Source organism: Populus alba, chromosome 17 (assembly GCF_005239225.2).
Source record: "Populus alba chromosome 17, ASM523922v2, whole genome shotgun sequence".
Lineage (NCBI taxonomy): Eukaryota > Viridiplantae > Streptophyta > Magnoliopsida > Malpighiales > Salicaceae > Populus > Populus alba.
Window position 1 is genome coordinate 1,723,961 of NC_133300.1, and position 15,697 is coordinate 1,739,657.

General features: G+C 33.9%; 1 long non-coding RNA gene and 1 pseudogene across 2 annotated transcripts; one reads left to right on the plus strand and one right to left on the minus strand.

Annotated features, from left to right (window-relative positions):
• On the plus strand, positions 1-2,100 carry LOC118042350 (uncharacterized). 2 transcript variants are annotated; one of them, XR_004686435.2, is made up of 4 exons: positions 1-393; positions 476-1,246; positions 1,464-1,534; positions 1,652-2,100. It is a non-coding gene; the product is annotated as an uncharacterized lncRNA (long non-coding RNA). The 2 variants fall into 2 exon arrangements; XR_004686434.2 differs by having other exon boundaries at positions 2-393; positions 1,662-2,100.
• Positions 2,101-7,181: 5,081 nt separating this feature from the next.
• Positions 7,182-15,549, minus strand: LOC118042341 (mannose/glucose-specific lectin-like; annotated as a pseudogene).
• Positions 15,550-15,697: the final 148 nt, after the last annotated feature.

Below are 15,697 nucleotides of genomic sequence, written 5' to 3' on the forward strand. Positions count from 1 at the left end.
GTAAAAGGCTCTCTAAACTCCCAAGCAGCATCTGTAAATTGAAATTTCTTGAAAATTTCTATTTATCTGGTTGCTCAAAACTTGAGACCTTCCCAGAAATCAAGAGGCCTATGAAATCTTTGAAAACACTTTACTTGGGTAGAACAGCAATTAAGAAGCTACCATCATCAATTAGGCATCAGAAATCTTTGATATTTCTCGAGTTAGATGGAGCATATATCAAAGAGCTACCGGAGCTTCCATCTTCTTTGTGTATTTTATCAGCAAGGGATTGTGAATCATTAGAAACCATATCAAGCAGCACTTTAAGCCAATCGATACGTTTGAATCTTTGCAAATTGCTTCAGATTTGATCAGAATGCAATCATGGAAGACATGCAATTGAAAATTCAGGTCTCTCTACATTCCTCTCTCTCTCACACACACATAGTCGATTAGATTTACTTATTCTAATAATATAATTTCTGTCTTGCAGTCTGGAAATATTGGAGACATGTTTCAGATTCTTTCACCAGGAAGTGAAATTCCACATTGGTTCATTAATCGAAGTTGGGGATCTTCAGTTGCCATTCAGTTGCCCTCAGACTGTCATAAGCTCAAGGCAATTGCTTTCTGCCTGATTGTTCACCATACAGTTCCATTAAATGATTTGCTTCAGGAAGATAAAGCCATAAATATTAAATGGCAATGCCATGCCAAAGGAATAATTGTGAACAAGATGATATCATTTTCAGGACAGAGTGTGAGATATATAACTTCAAGGATTCAAAGATGCATGACTCGGATCACATGTTATTGTGGCACGAGAACTGGAAAGAAGATTCTTTCAGTAAATACTCTGACAAAGAAATTACTTTTGAATTCTACCCGAAAGCAAAAGCGAAATCTTTCGATCGGAACACCTCAGAGATGGAGTTGCGTGAGATTGAAAAGCATTGCAAGGTGAAAAGCTGCGGGGTCTATCTTCTATTTGATGAGAGTCCACAACATCTATTCAGCATTTCTGATGGGGATTTGAGCGACCAAGAAGATGATTACTATTCTCTTTATTCCAGCAGTTCTTCTGCTGAGGATTCAGGTGATGAAATTGATCATGAAAATGGTGATTCAAAATCCGGCGAGACTAGCCCAGCAACGTCTTTTTTCTTCCACCGAAAGGGTTATCTCCTTCTTCTATGCTTCTTGACATTTGCTTATCTCTTTCTCTCATGGACATCCCAATTTTGTTTTGCACCACAATTCATTCGTAAGTTGCCTTTTCTACCTTTACTACTCTTACAACTTATTTTCTTCTTATAAAAAATGTATAGCATAAAATCATGAACAATAATTGTCTGGTCCGGAAAGTGTTTCTAGGTTCTTGTTTTTGTGGGATCATTTATTTTGCAGTTTTAGGAGAATAATCAAATGCTAAGTACTCATCAAGATTATCTTTGTTTTCTTCTCTCCCATTTTCTGTGCAGCTCCACCACCAACTTAAGCTTCGAAACAGAGTGATTTCCTATTTCCTCTCCTTCCAGATCTCGAGTTTCAGGTAATAATTTAACACTCAATTCACCACTTTCATCGTTTTTTACACACACAGACACATGGTTCGGAATTTGTGATATTTAGTTGTGATTTTTTTATTTTGAGTCTTTGAAATTTGAAGTTTTGGACAGGTCCTATTCAGGTTTATTCAGAGAGCAAGGCAATGAGTGAAGCTAAAAGTTTGGCAACAGAACTTACTAGCATCAGATGGATTTACTTTGTCAACACCAACTGATAGACCTGTTAGAACTACTGATTGTGCTCTTTTGTTTTACGAAGGTCCTTTCTTTGTGATCGATTTATTTGGTCTGCTATATTTCAACTTGTGGTCGGTGACTCTGACAAGAGTGCTCTTATAGTTGTCTTCCTTTATTCTTGTTGCTGATTGTTTCTGATACCTATGGCTACTAGTAATTTTGCATCTACTTTTTGTTGTTCAGATTTATGAGTTTATTCATAGTCATACACTGCAATCTTGTCTTGTAACAGTGATCAATCCTTTTCTGAAGGAGTTTCGAGTAGATATTGAAAATTGACAAGTTATAATTGAAAGTTTAGTTCTTTGCTTTTCATTATTTTTTCAATACATGGTCGATACAGCTGTTTCTGGTAAAAAATGCTATGACAAAGTTGGATTAAGATGTGTTTGGCATTATGGTTAAGGATATTTTTTTAAAATGTTTTTAATTTGGAAATATATTAAAATAATATTTTATTATTTTTAAAAATTTTATTTTTTGATACTAATATATAAAAATAATCTAAAAATACCAAAAAAAAATTGACTTGGATCAAAAAAAAAAAATATTTAAGTTTTTTGGAAATCACAGTCATGCCACGATTATAAAACATTATAAACATGCTCTAACTCTCTGCTTGATTGCAATCATAGGGTGTTTATATGGTGAAGATTCAAGAATCAACCATGACTTGTTGAGAGCCAGTACATATTTCTTAGATAAATTCCTAGTCAATGTAAGAATTCTTGATGAAAAAGGATTTGTGTTAGACTTTTTTATTAGAATCATTATTGAATTAGTTAGCATTTTTGTTAGATTATAATTTTTTTTTGAGTACTTTAATTTATTCATGGTCTACGATTTAATGTCTATAAATAGACTTGTTATCAAAAGAGTATAGATAATTATGAAGAAGAGTTCATAGTGTATATCTTTTGAAAAAACACTTAATGAAAAATATCCTTCCTCTCAATTTTTTTTGTGTTTTTAGCTTTGTTTTTTAAGTTTAGTTCTTACAACGCCTATCCTTTTTTTCAACAAGTGGTATTAGAGCTTTTGTTTAATTATTTGAGATGATCATTTCAAACTTCTCATTTTAATGTCCTTGTTTGAAAAAGAACAATTATAAGACTTGTTGTATTTGAGAAAAAGCTTGGCGAGGTTTTTAAAATGTATGAGAAACAATTGAAAAAGGCTTTGAGGAGCCTATAGGAGTAACGTTGACTTAAGCTCAAAAGGAGGTCAGGATCGAGAAAATTTTTATTTTTATACCTTGTACATGAGCATCTAATACTCCCTCCATTGATATTTTTCGGATTAGATAATACATAATTAATAAAAATATTACCCCAATATAATAACTTATCATCTGCAACCCTTGGGATGAAGATCTATATATCTATGAACGATCGTCCATTATTTATATCACACATATACAAAAGAATAATGAAAACATGTATTATTTAACTATTTTACTTAAATAATTTGCCAAAATATTGATTTAGCTCAAATTTATTCAGTCTATTTTAATAGTACTATTAATTCATTAACAATTATTTATATAAAACTCAAATTTCAACATATTTATCAAAAATTTCAACTCAACAATAAATTTAACAAAATATAAAACAGAACCGTTAAATAAGTCATTATTTATTTCATCACAAAACACCTAAGTCACAAATTCAACATAAATTTCATCAATTTACAAATAAATATAATTTTATAAAATCTTAAACAAATCCTAACATGTACAAGTCATAAATTCATACAATAAATTTGTATGAGAAAAGACTATAAAATAAATAAATACCCAATCAAAATATATAGATATACTACAAAAAAATTACAAAAAAAGAATCAACAGTTTAAAATTAAGTTCAAACAAAAAAAAAAAAATAGATTTGCTTAATTAAAGTACAAAATCCTCAAGAACATTTGAATCAAAACTCGAATGCTGATAAGCCGAGTGTTATGGTGGCTGGATTTGTTATGCGGGTTGAATTGTGTTGAGGTTGGGAGTGAGGGCTGTTTGTTGTTGAAAAAAATACATAAGAAAAAAAAAAAAAGAAATGAAGGAAGGAGGGAAGAGAGTTAATTGTCAGGTTATAAATTAAATATCATCGAACCAACATAATTATTGCATCTGTTATTCTGTCAGTAAAAATATCAGGTTATCATATAATTTACCTTTTTAAATCCCACAATAATTTCTTTTGTATATATTAAAAAACAAATAGTCAACTTATCATATTGTTTGATTTTATTTTTATTCTTTATTAACTCGTTGTGATTCTCTTATTATACACCAAAAAAAATTTTCAATTAATATTTACTGATAAATATAAAAATAAAAAATTATATCAATAAAAACCATCACAATATACCATTAAAAAGTTTCTTCGTTTATAATTATCAATCTTCCGACTGTAGTTAATCAAGTGACATGGATACAAGGGAAATTCAAAAGTCAAAATTAAGAGCGGTACCGTAGTTCCCGTACTTGGATTTCTTGCCTCGGTACACCCCGTAGGGCACCGTCCCGATTGGACCTCTTGGTAATATTATCTCCACCTCCTCTCTGAGGTCGCCTTCAATACTGTACTTAATAACGTAGATATATAGGAAGACATAACCTCAAAAAACACCGATTCGACAACCAGAAACAGCAGTTCGAAGCTACGTTGTTCCATCATTCTGTAACTTTTCTTTAGAGCATTAAATCCAGGCAAGGACGGAGCTAATTTTTTTCTTTTATTTTGAGCTATTAAATAAATATATAAAATTTTTGTTAAGATTAATTATTATCTTATATATATGAATTTTTAAGATTAACAGTAAATTTTTAATTCAAATATACTACCAAAAAAATTTAAAAATAAACTTGAAAATACATAAAATTAAAGTGAAAGTAAAAATAAATTCACTATTAAAATTAGATTATTTGAAGTTTTGTTAAATATAATTTATCTATAATTGAATTTGAATCGATATTGTAATAACTTCTCAACCGAGATAAAATAACAATCTCATGTTAACTAGAAAACAAAGTAATTAAATTTTTTCCCTCTCTCAATTCCTTCTTCCTTCACTTGATTCTTCCTTAGAGTAGTGTTTTATAAGTTGGACTTTGTAAATTTATAAGGTTATTCTCTCACTTTTCTTATTTGTTTTTCCTTGGATATTTTTTTTGTTTTTCCATTTCTTTTCTCTCTTTCTCTCTCGCCTTTTTTTTTTTCTTTTTCTATTATGCTTCTGCCCAGTTGGCAACATATAAAAGGAAGGAAGAGTTGATTTGTTTTATTTTTTTAATGGAAAATAATTATTTTACCCTTAATGAGTCGTTTTGCTTTTATTTGACGGTTTTTTTTTTGTTAGCACTATTAAGCCCTGTTCATCCTAAAATTTTAACCAAATTTTATTAAATATATTTTAAGATCTCTTGTAAAATTTAAGCTTAATCTGATGGTCGGATTGAAAATTACGTCCAATAATATAAAACTAGTTAAATTGTGATTTTTCATCAAATTTCTGAATTTCTTCAAAAATTATGAAATTTTAACCCAAGCTAAAATATCATATTAGAAGGCTCAACGTAAATTTTTTAAATATTTTAATAACTTAATCGAGAATTATAAAATTTTTTTTATATATAAAATTAGTCAAAAAATATTAATAAAATCTTAATACAAGAGCCCACCCAAACCTTTTACATGCCTTCACCCCTGGTTGTAGTGCTATCAAATGGTGCATTTTTTGCACCTTGATAAGCTCAAGCTGTCGTATAATATCGGCCAGGTAATCAGTCTGTAGAGATTAAAACATGCATGGTTTGGCGAGGTCCTAGCATGATGAGTGAGAGAGGTGGTAAAGGGCTTGAGATAGAAGGCATCATCACCAACAATTGTGAACATATGGTTGGCTATAGTTAAGAAAAGGAACTGAGTGGCTGCAACATTGATGACTCGGAAGAGGTTTGAATCACCAGAATTTTATGAGTTTTTTTTTTTTATTATTGTTATCCTACCTGGGCTACCAGCCCAACGGAGCCTTTTTTTTTGAAAGATGTGTATATTATATAAGCGTCAAAGTCTGACGGGAATAGAACAAAAGCTACGCAATATCTTAATATGGCATAAAGTCATATGAAGGATAAAGCGCAACTTAAGATAAACCAAAGCAAAGAAAACCATACAAAATCCATCCAAATGAGCTGAAACTAAACATTCCTCAACAAAACAAAACAGAAAATACTCAAAGACATAATGGGAGAAGAAACAATAGCAAGCCCATAGAAAAATGGTGGATTCAAAGCCAGGCAACAAATTCACTTGATCTCCGCACTCCTTGCTTAGCCAAACCATCTGCCATGCAATTACTTTCACGAAAGATATGAGAGAAGGTGATTGAAACAAAATATGCTTTCAGTCTATTAACATAGGAGAACAAATTATGATGCTTCCAGTAACGACTGAGAGGATTATTCATCCAGCGAAAGGCTCCGCCTTGTGAAAACCAACGGAGCCTTGTGAAAGGCTCCGCCCTTGGCTTCAGGGTTATCTCTAAAGCACTGATGGAAGCCAGGTTTCAGTGAAAAAACAAAGACTCCTGTCACGTCTAAGTGAGGAAAGGAGTGAAAAATACCAATAATACGACTAGCCATCTAATCGCCGACCAGCTAAGCACTCCACGCTCTGCAGACGACGCATATCTCCTGACAAAATAATTACTCACTTGTGTTTTTTATTTTAATTTACACGGGTATTCGAGCCAGCTTGCATGCATCACGACTAATCTCACAGTCCACTGAACATCCTGCAAATCCAGTGAGCATGTAAAGCACCGCGGGGTGACAGACATGCACAATGAAATTTGAACCATGGTATGAAAGAAGGGAACAAGCCTCTTCCACCACTAAGCCAAGACCTCAAGTGCGCTTGCGTTTTCTTTTGCTTTGCCGTGTGGTTGAGGGAACCGTGTAAAAACATAATTTCTTTAATTTCTTTTTGTTACAGGCTTGGATCATAGTTTGTTAATTATCTGTGGAACATTCATGTTGGGGTAGTTGATTCCCCGGTAAAGATGTGTTTGGTACAAGAGATTGTGACTGGAAAAAATATAATAAAAAAATAAAAAAATAAAAAATAATTTGAAATAAATAAAAAATAACAAAACTATTCGATCTCAAGTCAAACAGGAACTATATAAATAACTCCCGAGTTACAAGAATTAGAACCTCCCAAGGGATTTCAACCACTGATAGGGCTTACATTATTCCTGCTTTGATTCAAAGTCGCAATATTTATTAATACATGATACAACGAAGCATCAAGAAACCTGGCACATCACAGAGCTATGAAAGCCCTCGTAAACAACACTAATGAAACAACAAAAACACGTTTATTTCCGTACATTATTAGAGCATACAATTAAGAACAACATAATGAACAAAGCATCGACGCAGTGACATTGTATCCATGGATATTTTAGAGATAAGACAACTTATTTCTTCCAATAAGAAGTTAGATTGTCGTCTGTGGTTTGACAAAGATGCCAATGGCGTCAAGGTAGTCTCCAGCTCTTCCATGGAATCCAACTACCGCATTATTATTTATCGGGATGGAGAAAGGCGTGCCAGAACCTGTTCCAAAAGGTCCATAAGTAGTCCTATTTGTAGTAAATGACAGCGATGTGATCGTCAATAAAGAGCTGAAATTGCCATATGTCCCACTTATGGATGTCAATTGTTCAGAAGGCCAGTTAATAAGAACCTGCAAATAATGCAAAGCAAAATAGATATATTTCATTTAGTAGTTTATGAACCATAAGTTCCTTGTTGTAAGCTGCAGGGTCTACAATATAATTTTCAATTGCTTGTTTCAATAATTATTTTCCATACATGAAACAATAGTCCTAAATAAAACAATATTTTCTATCGAAAAAACTTGACACGCCAAGGGGGGGGGGTACTTACAGTTTTCCTTTCACCAATATCATTAGGGTGTTTGCCTCCGAATGTTGCAGAATCCAAGTCAGTAGTGTCCCGGAAAGATATAGACTTAATGTTTGATCCTACATTGATGACTATCTGGCTTATACCTCGATTTGTAATGTAACTCCATGGATCCCCACCTCGGCCTCCCCATGGACCTATTGAAATAGTTCCTTCTATGTCCCCCTGCATCATTACCAATAACCACTGTTACTGAGTTTTTTTTTTTTTTTTTGGTTCTAACTGGAATTCAAACTACCCTTCAAATTATTAAAAAAAAAAAAAAAAACTTTACAGGTTTCACATGGATGCCGATTGCATCAAGGTAGTAGCCTCCTCTTCCATGAAATCCAATCACGACCGAACCTTCAATTGGTACGGAGAAAGAAGTGCCGGTAGCAGTTCCGAAAGGTCCACGTGTAGTGAGATTAGTGATGAATGATAGTGATGTGATCACCACCATTCCAGCATAATCTCCATATGTCCCAGTTATGGATTTTAGATACTCTGAAAGCCCATCGATCTCGATCTACGCAGAAGTTGCATCATAGAATATAGTATTAGCTTAGCTAAATAAGGAAATGCTTCATTTGATTTGCTATCCTATGCAAGCCATAAATGCCATACTCACTCTTCTTTCTTCACCAGTGTCATTAGCATTTTTGCCGCCAAATTTTCCATACTCTTGGCCATTGCCGTCTTTGAAAGAGAGGGACTTGATATTGGCTCCTTCATGAACAATTATCTCTTTTATCCAGCTTCCCACCCTAAAACTAAAAGGATCTCCACCCGGACCACCCCATTGCCCAGCTGAAATGCTTCCATGCGAATCTGCCTGCACGGAAAGCAATAGTCATAGTCAATTATTTCTGTTGTTACTAGCCATATGGCTCGACTCACCGGCACTGCAACACTTGGCGAATGTCTCAAAAGGATACATGTCTGATAAATACTAGACGAGGCTGTAAAATGTCACAGCAAAATGGCGTACTGATATATAGAAGAGGACGCTAGCTTAAAACAAAACAATATTCATAAAATCCATATATATTCAACCAAAGAGAAGTGAAACCTTAAGACTCAGACGAGGACGCATACTTAAAAACAAAACAAGCGACAATAATAACCATATATTTACTGATAAATATAGTTGAATGAACTTACCGGTGGCACAAAAATACCAAGTGCATCAAGGTAGTAACCACATCTCCCATGGAAGCCAACCACGTGCTTTCTGCTATCGGGATAGAGAAAGTTCCACCAGGAGCTGTTCCAAAAGGTTCATATGTGGTGAGATTTGTAATGAACGATAGGGAAGTGATCACTAATTGTCCTTCGTACTTTCCATAAGTTCCGCTTATAGATTTCAAATGCTCTTAAGGCCATTGGATCTCAATCTATACAAAACACAACGCGCGCATAAAATAGAAGGTAAGTGCTGCTGATCTATTAATATTTTTATTTATTTTTTTAAAGGCAGAACGTATTAAAATTATAAAGGGAAATGAAGTACACAAACATTCAGCAAGAAAAAGAGATAAAAAGGATAAAAGAACCCAAAAAGAAAAACATAACAGACAGATTATAAAGGATCTACAAAAATGGTACGAATTCAGTAATACGATTTTGCCAATCCATCAGCTATGGAATTAGCCTCCCTGTAAATGTATTAATATATGAATAGCTAAGTCACCTTTTTCTCTTCACCCCTGTCATTAGGATCGTTGCCCCTGCCACCGAATGTCCCAGAAACCAGGCCACTGGCATCTTTGAAGGAAATGGACTTGATATTTCCTTCGACACCGCTTGCCCTGTAACTCCAGTGGTCGCCACCTAAACCTCCCCATGGTCCTAATGAAATGATTCCTTCCAAGAATGCCTGAGCACAAACCAGTAGTCATCATCAAAACACATGTATCTATTAGCATTGGATGGAAATGTAAGTTAGATAGTTTCATACCATTTGCTTAGACGAATCTGTTGAATGTTGGAATGTATGTGTCCTTTATGTGGTTAATGCAATTGTGTAGGAGGTATATACAGACAGATTAGATACGGAGGGGGGTATATATATTTGTTTATTTCAAATATCCAAACAATGAGGAAAAAAACAAAATTATCATACCGGAAGAAAAACGTGCAATATAAACTAAAATAATGCAATCCAATAAGTGAACACTTTTAGAGCTTTTTAAAAAAATACAGACAAAATTAATTATAATTCTGTATATAATTGACAACATGAATAATGGTAATTTATAAATGAATAGTTCTAGAGTCTTATAAAATATACCGATAAAATTAATCCATAAATGATATCATCTGTAATTAACATAAATGAATATTGTTAGAAAAAAAAAAACAAGTTACTAATGAGTTTACAAATAGATTTTAACAAACGAAAGTATTGACGAAATGTTTTACTAATGGTATTTAATCCATAGGTGATATTATTTGTAATTAACATAATGTCGTCTGTGTAAATGATATATCATTATACTTTTTTGTTTTTTCTTAATTTTCTATTAATTATGGAAAAAAAAAATAGATATCTAGCATTGTGTTCTTTTAGGGGAAAATGTCTTGTCTAAGGAGTCACCACCTAGTATTATGGTTACTAAAAATCTTAACTAGTCAATATAGATTCTATGATTCGGGAGTGGTTACGTAAAATGGAAGATATTATCACCCTTAAACGTTTTGCCTAAGGCAAATTGTATTGGTGGTTTTGTCTTCAATGGCTAAACATTTATTCACTTATGCTATGATGATTTGTTTATAATATTTTTGACTTTGACGCTAATGAATATCCGAGCTCGAATAATTCTAGCTCTAGCGTTGGTAAAAAATTCATAGCCAACAAAAAAATTAGATCAATATTTTTTTATTTCCCACTCTAACACCATTAAATAAATAAATAAAAATAAATTTATTTTTATGAATGCACATATATTTTTTTTATTTTCTAGCTAAATAAAATAAAATATAATGAATAAAAATAATATAAAATTTAAACCAGTATTTTTATTCCTGACTCTAACGTCAGTGAATAAAACCAAAAAAATTTTACATTATTTTTATTCATGCACACATATTTTTTTATTTTTTCTACTTTTTTTTATTTTTTATTTTTTTTATTTTTTATATATTTTTTTTATTTATGTTTTTGAGCTGATCTCTATACAGCCCAGCCAGGTCACTAGCACAAGCCAGAGACCTGCTGGGCTAAGTCCTGCACGCATGAATTAAATTCACGTGTGCTGCACCGTGCGAAAATTAAATTACCTATGCATAGTGTTTACAAACACAATATGCAGAGAATGAAAGGAGAAAGGAAAGAGCATACCTACTTCGGGAGGCGAAGATGCTTACAGCGCTGATGGATTCTCTCCTATTGCTGCCCTTTATCTTCCTTTTATGTTCACTTGTCTGCGTGCTCCTTTTGTTTGTTCAGCGGCTTTTGAAACCGAGAAGATGATGAAGAGGCCGGCTTGCTGGGAATTTGTTTTGATTCTGGGTTTTCGTTGTTTGCAGGGACGAAGGCGGTGGCAGAGCCAATACTCGTCTCTGTGTATTATTTCTCTGGATTTATACTATGTTTTTCCTCTATTCTTTTTTCCGGTTTCTGGTTTTTCATCTAGGTTTTTTTTGTTCCTCCCCTTTGGTTTGGAGTGTGTAGCTGGAGAGGAATAATTAGGCTGACAAACGCTTGCAGCTTCTCTGCACTTCCTTGCGTTTTGAGAGCAAAGGCAAAGCAGGAATGCTGTCGTTTTGCTCTCTCCCCGTTTTTCTGTTTTTAGACCCCTTCTCTATTTTCGTTCGTGCTAATCCTTGGCCCCTCGGTTCTGCCCTCAGTTTTTTTCTTTTTCTCCCGTTCGTTGCTTTTTTTTTTCCTCCCGCACTCTCTCATCTTCTCTGGCTTTATAGCCAGAGAATACCAAACATTTAAAACGGCCTCCCTTTACTCCAGTAACGGCTCCTGAGGAGGAAGACGAAGAAGGCGATTGACAAATTCTAAAACGGCGCTGTTTGTGTGGTGGGAATATCCATTTTCAATCTGGTCACTGAAGATCTGAAATCATGTAAACAAGTCCCTGGGTAAATTGTAATTGAATCCCTGTATTTCGGCTCCATTTTAAAGCTGGTCCTTGGATTTCAAGTTTTGCAATTTGGACCCCAATTAAACTCCAAACTTTGATATTTATTCAATTAAGTCCCTGATTTCATTAATTTAATTAAATCCAAAATCCAATTAAGTCTCAAAACTTATCAATTCTCCAATTAAATCCTTGATTGGATGAATTAAATTAATTTCAAGTTTAATTAAGTCTCAAAACTTAATCAATTCTCCAATTAAACCTTTGATTGGATTGATTAAATTAATTCCAAGCTCAATATTTAAATCTAAAAATTTATCTATTCTCTCAATTAAATCTTTAATTGGATTAATTAAATTAATTCCAAGCTTAATTACATTAATTTAAAAGTTTAACTAAACCCTAAAACTTTCAATCATCTTGCCCTTAACCCAAATTTTAATTCATTCTTCATTTATTTCATTTTACTTGTTTTTTCATCATTATTACTTTTTTTTCCATCATTTTTTTCAGTAAATAAAATAATAATAATAATTAAAATAAAATGGTTAAAAATTGGGTAATGACAATTGTAAGTTATTATAATATTAATATTATTAAAAAAAAATATTAATGTTGAGGTTTATTTGTACATAAATATTTTGAGCAAGAAAAGGTCTGATTATTCTAATGAGGTCTTTCATGAGGGGGTAACCATATCTCTAAGAAGAGGTTAATTTTGATTATTTTGTAAGAACTTCGACACCTCTAATTTATGCAACTTCCCGCTTGTTGTTTTTTTTTTTTTTAAAAAAACAAAAATATGAGCTCTTAACTAACTAAATTTACCAGGTGAAAGATGATAATAATATTATTTAATTATTTCATACTTCAGAACTGACAAGTACGTACCTCTGAAACCAACTTATTTTGTTCGGCCCATAGTTTTAAGACCCGGCCTGGTGGTCGGCCCGGTCCAAGGACCGGGTTCCGGGTTTTGACCGGGTTACCGGGTCTCGACCGGGTCAGCCGGGTCAAAATTTATTTTTTTAATTTTAAAAAAAAATCAAAATGACGTTGTTTTAGCAAAAAAAAAAAACAAAAAAAACAAAAGTCAACAGGTTTGCGGCCGGGTCTTGACTGGGTCAACCGGGTCCCGGGTCGACCCGCCGGGTTGACCGGGTCTGGCCGGGCCAATTCCCAAGTGGGTTTTGGCTTCCACCCGGACCGGTCCCATGCCCGGGTCGGCCGGGTCCCGGGTCGACCCGCCGGGCCGGTCGGGTCCCGGGTCGACCCGCCGGGCCGGTCCGGGTTTTAAAACTATGGTTTGGCCCTTATTCATCATGACATGACATTATTAATTGTAGCAACCTTAATAAACACGTTACATAATTTACTTAGGAATATATCTTTTTCACTATGTAAAAACATCTCTTGCTGACAAATATTTCGGGTTCATGTGAACACAAGTGTTCATAATCAACTATAAGCGGTGGTATCGATTGGTTGATTGGAAAAACATTATGGCTTGTGCTCCCATATTTTGATAGCCAACTTTATTGGCTTAAAAATGTAGGTGTCGTGGAGGATACAAGCCATAAATTTGTGGTCCTTCTCCTTGTTTTTCCAAGGTGACATTGCAAGTACCATGCATCATGTAACAATAATTATTTATTAGCACTGTACGCGGTGGGCTACATGGATGGTTCCAAGTCGATGATCATATTTTATTAGTGGTACTGCGTAGAAGACTAAGCAGGGTGGTGAATTCTTAAGATTCTTTTTCTTCATTACTACACTAGAAAGTTCATTGCATCTACTACTACTGTACAATAAGTAGTCACCCAACATGTTAGGTGTGAACATTTATGATTTGATTTGAGATATTGGTTTAAATTTAAAATAATGCTCCTATGAAAATACCATTTTGTTAATACTAAAGTTAGCACTCATGCTTCACTAAGTTAAGTAAAGCACTCTTGAGAGTGTTAAATAATATTTATGTAGTCTTATTTATTAAGGGTAGAATAAAATTTTCAATTTAACCTATATATAGTTTTTTTATATTTAGGTTAACACTAAGCACTCATAATAAACAGATTATTGAGAATTCTAGCCTTCTTTTTGTGTTTGATCTTAATTATTTTAACATGATATCAGAGCTAGTTTTATGAAACGAGGTTTAATCCCAAACACAACTTTCGTGGATCCAACTGAAGTTGGTTGGGGTTTGGCAGAGGGTAGCGCTCCCTTGCACAGATTCAGGGCAGAGCCTGGAAATGTTTTTTTGTGATATTTTGTCTTCCGCTTCTGCAAAATTTGGTATTTCATCTTCCCTTCAGCTTCTGCAATTTGGTATGTGCGTTCAGTTTCTGCAATTATTTTGGTGTTTTGTCTTCCCTTTAGCTTCTGTAATTTGGTATTTGTGTTCAGTTTCTGCAAATTTTTTTTGTGTTTTGGAGTAATCATATAATTTCGAGAAGATATTTGTTTAGTTTTTGTAATCTCTGTTTAGTTTATATAATTTAGTATTTTGTTTTCCACTCCTTTTGCATTCTGGTTCTCTGTGATTGTTCATTATGGCTACTAAAAGAGATGATTCGCTTCAGTCTGTAAGTGTGAGGTTGGATGGGAAGAACTATTCATATTGGAGCTATGTAATAAGAAAATTTTTTAAAGGTAAGAAGATGTGGGGATATGTTAATGAAACTTATGTGATACCTAAAAATACTAAAGAAGGAGATGCTGCTTCAATAGATGCATGGGAAGCAAACAATGCAAAGATCATTACTTGGATCAATAATTATGTTGAGCATTCTATAGGTACACAATTGGTGAAGTATGAGACAACAAAGGAGGTTTGGGATCATCTACAACGGTTATTCAGGTAATCAAATTCTGCAAAGCAGTATCAGTTAGAGAATGACATATGAGCTCTTCACCATAAGAATATGAGTATTCAGGAGTTCTATTCCGCCATGAAAGGTCTTTGGGATTAATTGGCTCTTATAAAATCGGCAGAATTAAAGGCATGTGATGCTTATATTGAGCGTAGAGAGCAGTAGTGTTGGTATAATTTTTAACAACACTTTATAGTGATTCCGAAGGACTTAGATGTTCAATATTACATCGTTTTCTACTACCTTCTATTGACTCGGTTGTTAGTGAGTTATTGGCTAAAGAAATACGTCTTCAGTCGTATTCTGAAAAGGGTATTCTTTCTGCTTTGAATCCTTCTGTACTAGTAGTTCCCTCTAAACAATTCTCCAATCACCATCATAAGCCTTACACAAGGGTTGGCTTCGACGAGTGCAGTTTCCATAAGCAAAAAGGTCATTGGTAGGCTCAGTGTCCTAAGTTGAGACAGCAGAATCAAGCTTAGAAGCCTGGCAGCCAGTCACAATCTAATGCTCATAGACCACCTCAGGGTTATAAACCATCACACCACAATACTGCAGCAATAGCTTCGTCAAGCTCTATTATTGATCCTAGTACTGTGGCTGAGAAATTTCAGAAGTTTCTCTCCTTGCAACCACAAGCAATGTTCGTTTCTTCTTTCATAGGTTAGCTGTCTTAGTTTCTCAAGTATGTCACATTCTGAATGGGTTTTTGATTCTAGTTCTTCACATCATATGTCTCTAGATTATTCATCTTTTACCTTTATTTCCCCTTCGCCCTTCATTCCTGTTATGACTGTTGATGACACTCTCATGCCCTTAACAGGTGTTGGTTACAGTGATGTGACCAATTAACCGTTAGAATTGCCAAAAAAATCACCAACATAAGTATTCCGTTGGCAAAAGTGAATATATCACTACTCTACCGACCCTCTCCTCCCCTATTTCTCCTTATTCTTCCCC